Source organism: Phaethon aethereus (assembly GCF_964289735.1).
Source record: "Phaethon aethereus genome assembly, chromosome: 16".
Taxonomy (NCBI): Eukaryota; Metazoa; Chordata; class Aves; order Phaethontiformes; family Phaethontidae; genus Phaethon; species Phaethon aethereus.
Window position 1 is genome coordinate 5,445,761 of NC_138592.1, and position 14,181 is coordinate 5,459,941.

General features: G+C 36.8%; 1 protein-coding gene across 2 annotated transcripts in view; it reads right to left on the reverse strand.

Annotated features, from left to right (window-relative positions):
• Positions 1–14,181, reverse strand: part of GNAS (GNAS complex locus) — a gene marked incomplete at its 5' end in the record, with an annotated part of 154,168 nt that overhangs the window by 41,112 nt on the left and 98,875 nt on the right. The window lies entirely within an intron of this gene.

Here is a 14,181-nt window from a genome sequence, read left to right on the forward strand (position 1 = left end):
AATGCTGACCCAGCTTACGCAACTGTCAACTAGGAAGGTGTTCACCATAAGAAAAGTTGCAACTAGGCTTATAGGCTTCCACTCCTGCTTTATTACAAGCCTACTTATATTAGTGACTGATTTTGGAATTAAGACATAGTAGCTAGTTGCAAAAACCCACATTGTCCCTCCTCCCCAAGACATCTACACTAACCACAACTCTGAAATAAAATTTCAGGAAAAAAAAAAACCCGTAAGAAATCCTCAGCATCCCATTTGAGTCATGGAATGTAGCCTGGGGCTACTCTCAAGGAAGGCAAGTAGAACCACAAGATTTGTTATGTATTTAGGTAAAACAGGGGCTTCAGAGGCCACTAGAAAAATCAAGTTAGCAACAGCGGGGTTTTTGGTTTTTTTTTTACTTAAATAGGTCTAATTTGTATGAGAACTGTAAAAATAATGAGTTAGGAAACAAATTAACCAAAAGTAGCAGGCAAATTTCCTAAAAAGAAATAGCCAGAAAACTAGTCCTTACATGTCTGGTTCTTGTTTCCATAACACTGATTCATTTGCTCTTCTTCTAATATAACAGACTCTACAGCAGCATCAACACTGGCTTCTCTTGCACTATAAAATGGAACTCCTAACAAGACAGCTAAAATAAATAAAAAAATACTACATAACAATTTGGTTTGAGATGACATTCCACAATAAACAGGATTTAAATGTTAGGTTCCAAACAATCCTTAGTATTTGCAAAGTATGGTCATATTATCCATTCTTGCCCTATGCATACTTAAAACTGAAAAAAAATAATACTCACATTATGTCATTTTCCATTTTAAAAAAAAATATGTTGCAGTTACACAATACACACCCAAGATCCTGTTTAAACTACAGCTGAAGCTTGTGTAAAGCAACAAAAGTCAACACAAGTGATGACAGCATGGCATCATCAAAGAAGGTGAGAAGTGAATTCTTCCTAAGAATTATGTCAAGATTGTAGCATTTATTTACCAGACTTCACACTTTTCAAAGCGCTAACATAACCCTAAAGAGGGAGACATCCTAGTGTAGAACATTTAGGGAAAATGACGCCAATGTAACACAAATCAGAACAGAACAAGCCGGGCTTGACTTTGAATGTGTCCAGGCTGGGCAGGGGCATAGTTCGAATTCCGGGCACAATCCCTAACTAACAGCCTACACTTCTGTGAAACTAGAAAAACCAATGATAAAATCCACTCTCTGGGTAAACTCTCTCTGGTCTTACTTAGATAACTGAAGTATCAAGGACCATGACTTGCTGATGGTGAGGAAGCCTCATTTCTCATTATACCATAACACTGCTGTATTTAAAAAGTTGTATTTATGTGAAAAGGAATGTATTTCAGTATTAATGTTTTATTCATTAGATGGCACTTTCTCCACCTGCTGAAAGTTTCCCAAAAGAATGAGTCAATAGGCAGCGTTTATAAATTGCCTGTATTCACTTACAGGAATCTACGCAGACCTCTAGAGAAAAAACCAAACCATCAGCAGAAATCATCATGTAAAAAGGATGCTTGGAAAACAGTACTTTGTTCCAGAAAGATCTTATTGACACAATTCTGGATTAGAAAAGGGGCAATGCAAAGTCTTATCAAGTTAAAAACCTACTCGTGTTAGAAAATTTCAGCATATTGAATAAATGGTAGCAGTAAACAGTGCTTTTAATAAAAGTCAAACCAGAGAAAGTGTTAAAAAACTTGTACATTGAGCGTTTGGGTTGTTAAAAAAAAAAAAAAAAATCCTCAAGAGACAAACTGCAGGCCTGGGAAAAAATAAAGGAACCAAGATCAGCTTTTGAGAGACATTCTAAAAGGATAAAATATTAGTAGAAAATGAAAAAGTGGACATACAGCCTACAAGGTTTTGTTCCCTCCAGATATATAAATACTCAAAAGACTTTTAAAAAACTGTTTATGAAGCAGTGTTTTGTAGGCATTAGGATGTTGGCAGGGAAAAACATTGGCACAGTTCTTGCCACTGTGACACCATGTTCACAGGAACCTGAGCATGGACATGCAACATTAACTTTTCTTTGTATAATATAATATAGGGTGGACCTGTCATTAGAACAGCTTATTTACTAATTCCAGCGAAAGTCAATGCCATTGAAATAAAACCTTACCTACTAAAAGGTGTGTACAACTATTACACAATGTTGTGGTTAAAACTGGGATTCAATTCCTGGGCAAAGTTCACTGTCCCATGGAGTTGCATGTTTCACAATATGAGTTTTAAACAGGTCATCCACTTACAAACCTGATGATTAAAGGTCAGACCAAGCCAGCTTCTGTAAAATTGTATCTTGGAGGACATTTGCTTCCCGATGTGTTCAGCTTTTAAAAATAACATTGACCATTGGTTTCAAACCCCTTTACAAACCTACAAGGTGGGGGTACGTGAACTTCACTTTCATGACAGTCAGGCAGTTCTGCTGCATTCCACTAAAGAACCGCATTAGAACAAGACAAGGTCACAGGATGGCAGGGCAGCAGAGTGCATTCCAAGACAAACTGCACAAGCTGATTTTCTCCTTCCAGGATAGGTAGATACATGACAAATTGATTTATTTTTTATTGCTCACATCTGAAATCAAGTGATTACTATTGACTGTAAGGCCACTCACAGAACAAAACTGATGGCATCTTGTCATTCTCTTTGTGTTTGGGCAGGGAGACCAGAAGGTGTTAAATATGTCAAATCAGACAGTTTAATAAGACACTCACTTGAATAGGGAAACATCTGCATTCCTAATGGCGTGAACAAGTGTTAATTATTGCTCGCTATTTTAGGGAAAAAATGCCGATGATATCACAAAGGAAACGCATACCTACAAATAGTTGAAGATATTCTCCAGTTACTGGCATGTGTCCAGAGCTGAATACAAAACTCTTTGGGAGAGGCCAGAGTACTCAGCACTTCCCATAACTGAGTCAGAAATATTTTCAGCAAGGATTCAGTCTCGTTATCAATAGTTTTTCGTGCTTAGAAAAGAAGAATGATGCTGAAATATTTTGGGTTTCTGCTTACAGTATCTTCACATTGCTACTAGCACAAATTACGCTGGATGTGGCTGCAAGGAATGGACAATGGGAAGGGAAATTTTATTCAAGAAACTCCTGTGAAGTTTGAACTTTCATTTTCCCCTTTGTTACGAGTTTCAAAACACCACAGTATTTGAGAAATGTGCCAACACACAATTCCATACCCATAATCTACAAAGTGCCTTTGGTTAAAAGGCCTCACTAGCATAATCTCACCATTTCGCTTTTATTTCTACTTTAACAAAAAGTTTAATCACCACAGAAGCTTAATCTGTTGATACTAGAACACCGCTCAGATTTTATCCTTTCACACAACTCCTATTTAAAGCACATAATGCTCATTAGGGAGGAAGAACCGACGTGGTGAGAGCACCAAGATGAAAGTTGGCCGATGCGTACCCTACTCCCCATTTTGTCCAGATTCCTCTGCAGTTTAAACCACGTAATCAATGTTTCTCTGATTCTTCAGAGCATACTTATACATGGAAAGGCGGCAATTCATTAATGAATTGAACTTACTGGTAGCATAAAAGGCTCACGAAGAAGTCTTCCATACCATTCCAGCTCTCTCCTGGGGCAGTAGAGAGCGGTAATAAAGGCATTTCAACGATCAGCTATTTTTGTAGACCTCTGGCTAAGAAGGAAGGTTTAATAAAACTCTGAGAAATTTCCTTTGAGGCTTAAATTAGGATTTGGAAAACGTCTTTCATACTACATCATGTAGTTGCTTTTTATGTAATGAATATATAATAAACTTAAAACAAATAGTCAAATTAAATGCAGTGCTAAGAACAAGCATCATTGCAAATAATGGCCCGAACCCAGGACCGTACTCAGCTTTGCTGCCCCCTTTCAGGTTGGAAACAAAAAGCCTGTTTTTGCCAGAAACTTCCACCAACAGAAAAGAGTAAAAGATAAAATAGCTCCTCCTCATTCTAAATTCAGACAAATTCCAAGGGCAGATCACTTATCGTCTTACAATCTTTCTGAAGAAGAATCCATATTCATAACAGTATTCATAGACTCATAATACAGTCTACATGAAGAAATCAAGCTCACATACACTTACAATAGATTAATTAAATTTCTGTTTATTTGCTGGGATTTTTTTGAAGAGTAAAAAGCTACTCAGTTTCCTGGGAGCTTATGAAATCTTAAATTTTCCGGGACCACTGAAGAAATGTCATGTACTCTCCAAAGGCAAGCTGAAAACCCTGACAACCTGCTGGTTCTCTGAACGGCAGAACTCTACCAGGAGAGATGCTTGCATGTAGAGAACACTGCACCCTTACCAGCCCCAGTCAGCTACGAGCACAACAGACCTGTGGCAGGATCAAAACTCGGCGTCACGCACGCAGCAGATACTTGCTTGTGTACCTGCTCATCCACACACCGTCATTCCCACACGAGCTCTTGCCAACTTCCATTGGAGTTTGACAAGGGAAAAGGCCTGTGCTTGTGGATCTCTCTCAGGATTTGGGACCTGACATGTTTAAATTCCATCATAACTTCATAAACTAATGGCACGCTCCCTGTTGGGAAGTCACAGATGGCTGCATCTAAACAGGTACCTTTACGCGACTTAGCCGTACTGCAATCTACTGTATTTGGTACTGGAATAATGGAAAATGACTTTAAATTTAGCACTGAAGGACACATGTAAAAAGAGCAAAGAGTATTCCACACAATTAAAACATAAAATAGATCACAATATTTTTCACTTCTTTTCTTTTTAGCTACTTCCATGCTCATCCAAGTTCATCCTTTACTCATCTGACATGATGTAAATTAAATTAAAATACAAATGTTTTTTTTTTTAGAAGCATGTTTACCATCACATTTCCAAGTCTTTGTACATTACAGAACTTTTATGCCCAAAGGCACTTTTTGTTGTAAGCCCAAGAAACATGTCCGCAGGGCAGTTAGCACATTTACACGTTGCTTAGTCTTCATGCAGCCTCGCACACAAATTCTTTTCAAGCAATTGCAATACCATGCAGGCTCACAGGTAAAATTGTATTTCATCTATGTGTACACCAATATTGTGTGATAGTCTCTTACTGTGATTAAAACCAGAAAACGCGTAAGAATTTCTGTATTAAGTTTATGCCTATTTCCTGTTTAATTCAGCTGACAGCTCTTCTATTTCAACATAAATTGAATTAATCTGTTCGTCTTCTTTAAGACTGCTCTGAGGAAAACAACGAAGACGTATCAAGAGAAATTAAGTCACAGTTTCTTCAAATGAATTTCTAAACGTGAACTTATGAACCTATAAATATAGCATGGTGGGAACTTACTGGATAAAAATGGAAGTGCAGAATAAAGCATTAGCATTTACTTCAAATGCTAATCAAATCAATTAGTAATAAAGCAAAATATAGGGTGGGGTTTTTTTGCACCATAAAAACGACTGCACTACAGAAAAGATGTGCAGATAATGTCATTGTCTAAAGTCCTGGACTGCAGATTCTCCAATTTGAGGAAATACTTTATGGAATTTCAACAGAACTACATGACCATCTCAGTGAAAGTGCTGCAGAATTCAAAGGGCACATTCCTTTAATATTCTAGCCAAAAATACCTTCACTTCATGCACTGAATATGTTGTATTTTATTGCATGCAACAAACTGAAGCTTAAGAAGTAACAGCATCCCCATTTTCACTGCAGTTTCGAAACTGCTGTTACTGGCAATAAAATCTGCATTACCAGAAGGCAGGACAAGAGCAGTTCCTGCAGATGCTGCCACATTAAAGAATGCATCAGGTGTAGCAAGAAGTTCTGCAGCAAACAAATCAAGAGACTCATCACTATATAGAAAAGCAATGCTAATTAGCAAATCTGCTTAGGTCTAACACTCCTTCTCACTTCTGTTCACAGAAGTCGGAACGGAGACTGGCTTTTTTTTTTCTCCTTTTTTTTTTTAAATACACATGTACTCTTTATTTATGCTACATTTAAAGTCAATTGGTACTGTAATATTATTGTTCTTCTGAAAGACTGGCCTAAACAGATATGTAATTTTACTGAATACAGGCTTAACAGTTCCTCTTACAGAGATGCCTCTGGTTGACAGCTTTCGGCTTTCTTCAGAAAAACGGATTCTCAAGCTTTTTCCTACAGATTAAAATTTGGGAAGAAAAGAAACTCTAAAACAAGGTGAAAACTAGGGGACTTAATCTATATTTGAGGAAAAATAGGGACAAATAGACAAATCGACAAAAATATGCAACCTTCATTACCAGACAGCAAGATGAACCAGATTTTCTATTAAAGTAAAAATATGAACCACTGACTTATTAGCAAAATCGAATCGACTACGCATAATGTTTAAATTGGTATTTCTCAAAGCTTCATGCTCCTTAGTTGGCAGCCATTAAACATGTTATTTCCTGATACATAGAGTCTATATCTGTTACTTTTGCTAAACAGATAAATATTGTATAGATAGATGTAAGCAATTTTATAACTTACTATGTTTTCAAGTGGTTTTTACTTACTTTATTTCATCACCAGCCAGGCAGTGCTACTTTATTTGCTATGTTTTCTTTTGTCCATGACCTTTGTTTTAGATGGAGACCGAAGTTCCATTTAAATGGAGAAAAACAGCATATTAACTTTATTTAATAAGTAATTCTAGCTGGATGCATGAAGTATAGCAAAGTTAAAGACTTATCAAAATACATTTTTTAAAAAAGCTTTTTTTAATGCAGCTGGTGAATTAGTAGTTGTTTCCATTCCTATTTTTCATGTCTAATGTCAAATTACTGAATGGTATAGCCAACTAAATGGAATACAGCAATTAACTTTTCTAGCGGATGCTACAAATGGTTTCTTCACTACAAAAAAGCCCAGCTTCCTAGTCAATGCTTTGATTTCTGGAAAACTTTAGCAGTCAAAACATATAAAGCACAAATATTTTTTACTTAATTAAATAGTCTTACACTTAGGTGTAACAAGAAAGAACTTCCCATATTAAAATTTATTTCCTATATAGGCACACACTGTTTCCAATTATACGCTTTACTAAAGAATTACATTTAAAAAAACCAATCAAGTTCTCCTCTGTAAATAAAAAAAAAGCTTTGCATAAATTCTGCATGCTCCTACAGAAATCCCAGAGACTTTATTGTTTCGTGGACGAAACGGGACCAGTAGAATGCATGGCATTGAAAGCAGTTCATACTGAATTCACCTACCAGCTGCTAACGGACATAGACACCCGAGTCACAGCGCACACATCCCGGCGTGCGAGAGCCTCGGCGCCACGCGCCGTAGACAGCTGCTTCCAGCACAGCTCCAGCGGCCAGCGGGACCACCGGGGAGTTCCTGCACACCCGAAAGCTTTCCATTCCAGGTAACAACTACTATGACAACTGCTGTCAAAAAAGATGGCCACCAGGAATTTGCTTGGGAACCTAAAAACTAGGTTTTGTAATAGTATTTGCTTTTACTTACTAAAATAATGTCTCGTCACCAAGAACGTCAGATACCACTTTATGCTTATACTCAATGTATTTTCATTTCAATTATTCATGAAAAAAGCTTTGTATCAACATAGTATTTCTTAATATGTTGCAATGGGCTAGTTCACAGCCTAACTAAAACTTACAGTACTGCAGACTGCAGCCAAAACAAACAAACAAACAAAAACAATAACACCTAAAAAGAAAAAATCACTTCCAATAAATATGTTAGCAATGTCAGAATTTTCTAGATATTTCTATTCATTCATAAGACTAAAACATCAAGCATCTCCCCATGTGGACAAAAATCAGAGATTTCAGGAGATTCATTTGCAAATAATTACTAGTTATACATGTTTTAATTATAAGAAACAGAAATGAAGTCAAGTGGCTGCCTACCTCAGAGTCCCAATACTAAAAGGCAGCTTCAAAAGAACTCTTTAATTAATCTGTATTAAAAAATTTATTTCTGCTATTAAAGGATAGGAAAACCAGTTTGCTTTACGTCCTGTTCAACTCTGATCAGGTAAACTCAATTGGATTGTCTAGACGTCCATTACAAAGGAGCTGCTCTGTGTAGATAAGATAATGGAGATTTGAAAAAGAGTAAGTAAAGATTATCTCAGAGGATCTAGTATCACATCACTCTGCTGATACTGCCTGTAATGCTCCCCATTCCTTTTTAACAACATTAACATCCTTGAGTTAAAAACACTTCACATATCCACATTTTCTATCAGTTTTGCACCTCAAAACGCTTAAATACTTTTCCAAGATACATATATTATCACTATTTTAGAGATTACGAGGTATTTAGAGCATTAAAAAAAGAAAGTGACAGTGAGGTGGCTTGCTCAAAACAATAAAGCAAGTCTGTAACACGAAAGAGCAAGAGCCCCAAATTTTCTTGCTGTGATAGCTGCCCAACTTCCAGACAATACTATCCAGACACCCAAGGAACCAGGCTCCATCTCCCAGCTTTCCCAGCTTTCCACGGCTATACCCACCAGCAAATATGTTTCATCTACTTCCCCACCCCAAAATCTGTGACATTTAAGATAGCCTCATGGGAAATGTCCCCCATTAGAGTGAAGATATTTGTCCTTACATTATAAAGCTAGTGATGCTGTTCAAACCAGAACAGCTCTCCTCCTCTTCCATGATGTATTTAAACAGGAATAATAATGTATCTATCATTATACGCATCAGGGTGATTATCTACAGCGACAGATAATTGTGTTCTGTTGCCTACGTAATTAAGGAACACTTCTGGCAGCAAAGAGATACCAGTTCACACCTTTTCTTACTGAGATTAGATTGTCTTGTTATTTTCTTGAAGATTTTGGTGTCAAAATCATTTTAAGGACTCCTACCGCAACCTCTGCCCCAGCTGTGCATTAACATGTTACGCAGTTTGTACCACACCGCCTATGGGCCATGTCGTAAACCAGCCCTCCAAACTGATCCCTGTTAAAAATAACCTCCCCAAAAATAGAAGAGAGGAGTAAGGGTTACCCGGGTTATTTTTAACCTGGATCAGTTCAATGGTCTGATTTACGCTGGGGACCCAATGGAGGTTTTTTTGGTGCAAGTGAGGGTGGCACATCATGGTGTGGAGGAGAGGGAAGGGATGGCTGTGGGCAGAAAGGATGCTAAGCTGGCTTTGAGGCTGAAGCCAGCATGTGGTAAAGCTCGGCCTCAAAGGCACCACTCAAAAACCATAATAAAACTATTCAGCAGCACCGGTAGTGGGAGATTCAAAATAACTACAATGGAGCAGTGTAATAAAAAATAAACTGGGACCAAAAAACCTGCAGACAATTTCACCAACACCCTAAAAAAGATCCCATCTCCTCTAAGCATGTATTTTCCCAGATCAGGAGAGCCATAGGCTGGAGTGATTCCCCAGTTATTCTGCATTTCAATAGCTAATATTCTGATTGACTACTTTCTTAATACAGTCTCTCTGAAGTTATTATGGTATTTTCAAGAGGCATCTTCCTCAGCTGAGTCCAGATGAATTAAAAATAGGCAGCTGTAAATACTGTTCTCCTATTTTGAATATTTCATTAAAACCAGAGAATTATAAAGGGGCTGTGACCCAAAAAATAATTAGGTTTTATTTGGCAGCTTGGTTCAAATTGGTTGATCACAGAAAGATAAATGATCATAGAACAAGAGCATTTCCTTTCCTCTTCTAAAACTAAGAGCAAAAAGAAAGGGATGAGAAAAAGGCCATTATTGTTGTTGGTTCTCGGGATGGAGAAAACACTGTCTGGTATGCAGAACAGGAATAAAAATATCACCTCTGTAACCCAGCTAACCCAGCATCACCCTGTATTTGAAACATATACAGCTAGTCAGAATTACTGACAATACTTATGAGGTTGATTTTTGACATTGAAAACATATACATACATTGTGTCGAGCTAAATGCATCAAAGGACACTAGTGATAGAAATGCCATTTGGAAACCTTAACTAAGCATCATTTGTTTTTATTTTCCATTTGAACTGATGGAATACTTGTAAAAACACCCTGAAATTTTCATTTGTAAGATCTTTCTTCTTACCCACCACATTAAAGCATGTATTATCTTGTTACACGTAAAATTAAAGAGTAAAATTTACTCCTGCAGTTAGTGTGAAATAACTAAAAAAGCAGTTCTAGCACAAACTTGGGCAAGTTCCCAAATTTACTGCTCAAGCAAACCAACTTTTCCACTTGTTTAATTTGAGAGCCTCAATGATGGCCATAGTTCATTTTATAATTTCTAATCACTTACAATTTTTTTCTTTTTAAAAAATATTATCATGACATAATCTTAAAATCCAAGCCCAGAAGCAATTACATGTGTACTTGCAGATCTGTACATCAACACAGAAAGATTACTACCACCTCATTTCTAAAGCTGTAACTAATGCACATTCACAATCAGCTCGATTATTAAAATTAAATGCTTCAGCTATCTCCCCTGAGTTCAGTTTGATTAACTTGGAGGTTTTCTTACTTCAACTTCCTTTTCTTTTGCTTAAAGTCATCATGCTGGCCAGTGACAATTTAATCAACATGACAAAAACCCAACTCAAATAAAGGCAATGATAACTGTCCTCCTTAAATTATAATCTTTCATTAAAATACTGGTACTGTAGTGTTTTGGGGTTCTGCTTTCAGCACTTCTCTATGGAAAGCATGATCCCTCTGTTCTCACTGTTCATTCAAACTAGCAGGTCTAGACTTTTTGTGCAGGACGTAGTCATTTAATGTCCTGTCATTTTAGCAAGAGTAAGTTTCCCAATGATGCAGATAGAATACTACACACAACATTTATCAGTGCTATTCATATTAACAATAGATTACACAGACATGATTAGACTTCTGTTATTTCCATTCTGCTCTGCTCTAAGAAAAGGCTGTGAAACAAGCCTAATAGTTATAGTAAGGACAGATTTTACCCCCCAAAAGCAGCAAAGTATTTTGCAAAACTAAATCAAAACAGCACTCCATTACCCATGGAGATATTATGTCCTCAAGCTATTTTAGAAGTCCACAATGAGCTAAGGCAGAAAATACTTCACATAAAAACATTAACTTAGTACTCGGTTGTTTTGCCTATAATATTACTAATTAGCATTCTCCACAGGTTTTCAGCATGGTTATGTTCCTAGCCTTTATCAATCCACTTCAGTCACATCGTTTTGGGTTTCTTTTTATAATTTACATTTTAGAAACTGTCTGTTGAAAACTGACAAAAGACAAGACAAATTGGACTATCAGCTGTGAGAGTGAAACTCTTCTAGGTTCTTGCCAGCGGTATAGGCAGTATGGTGAAATGAGACAGAAGGACTACAAAAGGAGCTACAGATTTGATCTGCTAAATATTGCAATACTTTAAATCATCAGCATGGTTATGTGGACAGAATTCCTTTCAGTAAGTACTACACTTTTCCTTTCCCCATATGCTACTATTTGTATTCAAGAAATTTAATTGCTTAATACCAAGTGTGCTGAATTACTAAGTCTCTAACATACTAATTTTTCAGTTTGAAAGGGAATGTTTAACCTAGCATTGCACTGGACCAACATTATTTTTAACTCAAGTTGTTTTTTCCCTCTTTTTTTAATTCAATACAATATGCTCTACACAAATGACACACATTTCCTGTAAGTCAAAAAATGCAACGCGAACAGATGGAGACAGAGACTAAGAAAAGAATTAGAATATCAGAATACAGAAGTTGCTCTTTGAATCCTAGATATGTTGAGCCAGACTCCTATACTATCATCACACTGTAAAGCTCCTACATCCTTCCTTTAGTTGCTTCCGCCTTTCACATTACACCGAACCTTGCTCTTAAGAAACCTGAATTCTAACTCCACCTGTACAACAGGTAATTATAAACACAGATTTTGGTGTGTACATTAAACTTCATTTAAAATACTCCTTCATGTACAGATGAAGGATGAGGCCTCGTATGTTTTAAAGATGATCTCCTGTGGCTGGAGAAGAAATTACACAATCCTAGTGCTAAACTCTGTATGTCTGTGCATTGCCTTCTGTAGAGCTTGCTAAATTAATGTTTAGAATGGGCATTTAAAGGGAAGCAAAACAGCCTTGTATTTTAAAAGAGTACCACGCTACATACTCACAGCCCTCAAAGAATATCTCCCTGGTACATGAATGTTCTTTTCTCCCTACCTTCATGTTCTTCCTATGGCAGAGAACAGCAGCATCAGATACTATACTGAGGGGAGTATGTCTTCATAAGAGCTGAAATATGATTCCCCATGAAGAAAATGAAAGAGACAGAAAGCAAGTTCTACAACTCAAAATAGACAACATTACATACTGCTAACACAGCTAAAAATACCCCTCCCTTCTTCTGCATTAATACAGTATATAGGAAAAGCCAGTTTATGAAATTCTCCCACCAGAGTACTGGAGGAAGAAGTAGATAATGAAGATTTCTTTAGATATAAAGCATAACTAGCATAAGGCTATCCTTTCCACTTACAGAAAATTATTTTTTCTTCAAAGTACACTGAATTAATCTATGACAAAGTAAAAATTGTTTTTATAAAGGTACCGGAGGATCGTGTATTTTTGACACTATGCATTGAGAGCTGGCATCTAGGGATATTCTAGATCTTGATTTAAAATACATACTTAAAATGCAAGTTCCGTTTTTCAGATACCAGAGGAGTATAACCTACATTCAGACAAACTCAGAAATCGGATACATATTAGCTTATATAATCACTGAGGGTAGAAGGAGCCAACAATACTCCTTCAAAATTAGTGGCTAATGTATATCCATTTTAAAACCTCAACCCTACAAACATTTACATATGAAATAGTTAATCATGCCAATGAAGCTAGCCACTAGTCAAAATTATGCACACGCCTAAACCTCAGTAGACTCAGGGCTTAAAAATTTTAACACAGTACCTTCACTCAGAGAAGAAAAACTAGTTTTATTGGAGCACTGTTACTTCTAATGTTGTGTGTCATTTAACACATCAAAGACTGTTCACCCAACTGGAAATTATTTATGGACCTGATAAATATATTTCTATTACTTTAGACATCAAGGGCTTGCTACCATGTATCCTACCAGAGATAATACATACTGAATATTAACTGTTTTTTCTATGAAAATTAATGTAAAACATACACAGTTATTCACTTATTTATTTACTTCACGCTTATTCACTTACCACTACACAATTATGCCTTATTTTCAGGGGAAAGGAAAAAAAAAAAAATATCACTGCATTCCAATTGAATGGAAGAAAAAAACCCCTCCAAGACAGAAGAGACAAGGAAAATCAAGTATTTCAGTACGAGGCAGGTCACAGGAACTTGTTACAGCATTGTTACAGATCACAACCTGAGCCATCAGAAAACAACGGGCAGTAGGAGACCTGCAGGCACGAAGCCAGTTCAAGAGCACACAGGGTGGAGTGAGGAGCCGCTGTCTTTTATCTCAAATATTCTCCTAAAACTATCTTCAAAGCATTAATTTTTTTGTCCCTCTAGTAGGAGGGATCATCCATGAAAGGGCCAAATATTCCTATGAATAACGCTGACAAGTGTCAAAATTAAAGAGGTGTCAAGTTAATCTCAAAATCTCTAACTTATTCAAGATTCTTTAAGCTAAAATGACTAATACTACATTTTATATGCTACAGAAGAATCATACATCCCCCTCTCCATCAACCTGTGTGTACCTGCTGAACTTTGAAAATTACTTCATTTGACTATTACAATGCCAATATTTCCAATTAATTGCTAATAGGACATGACTTCTGCCTTGTACACAAAATATGTGTTTTGGGTTGTTTGTTTTTTTCTCTTACTATAAAAGGTTGACTAAAGCAGAGAAATTCTCAGAAGCGGCAAGAGTTGCAAAAGGAAATTGTCACTGGTTTCACAAACTAGCTCGTTCAATAATGTTTGTAAATCAGAGTTATGAAAACCTTGCTGTGGTGCAAACTATCCCACATCTTACTACTATGTGCACTTGCTCTTTCCTTTCAAGCACCTGGGATTGACTACTGCTGGAAACAAAATTCTGGTGTAAATGGGTCACGGTTTTGATACGTCATCATAACTCCAACCCTCAGTCCCCTGCAACACTG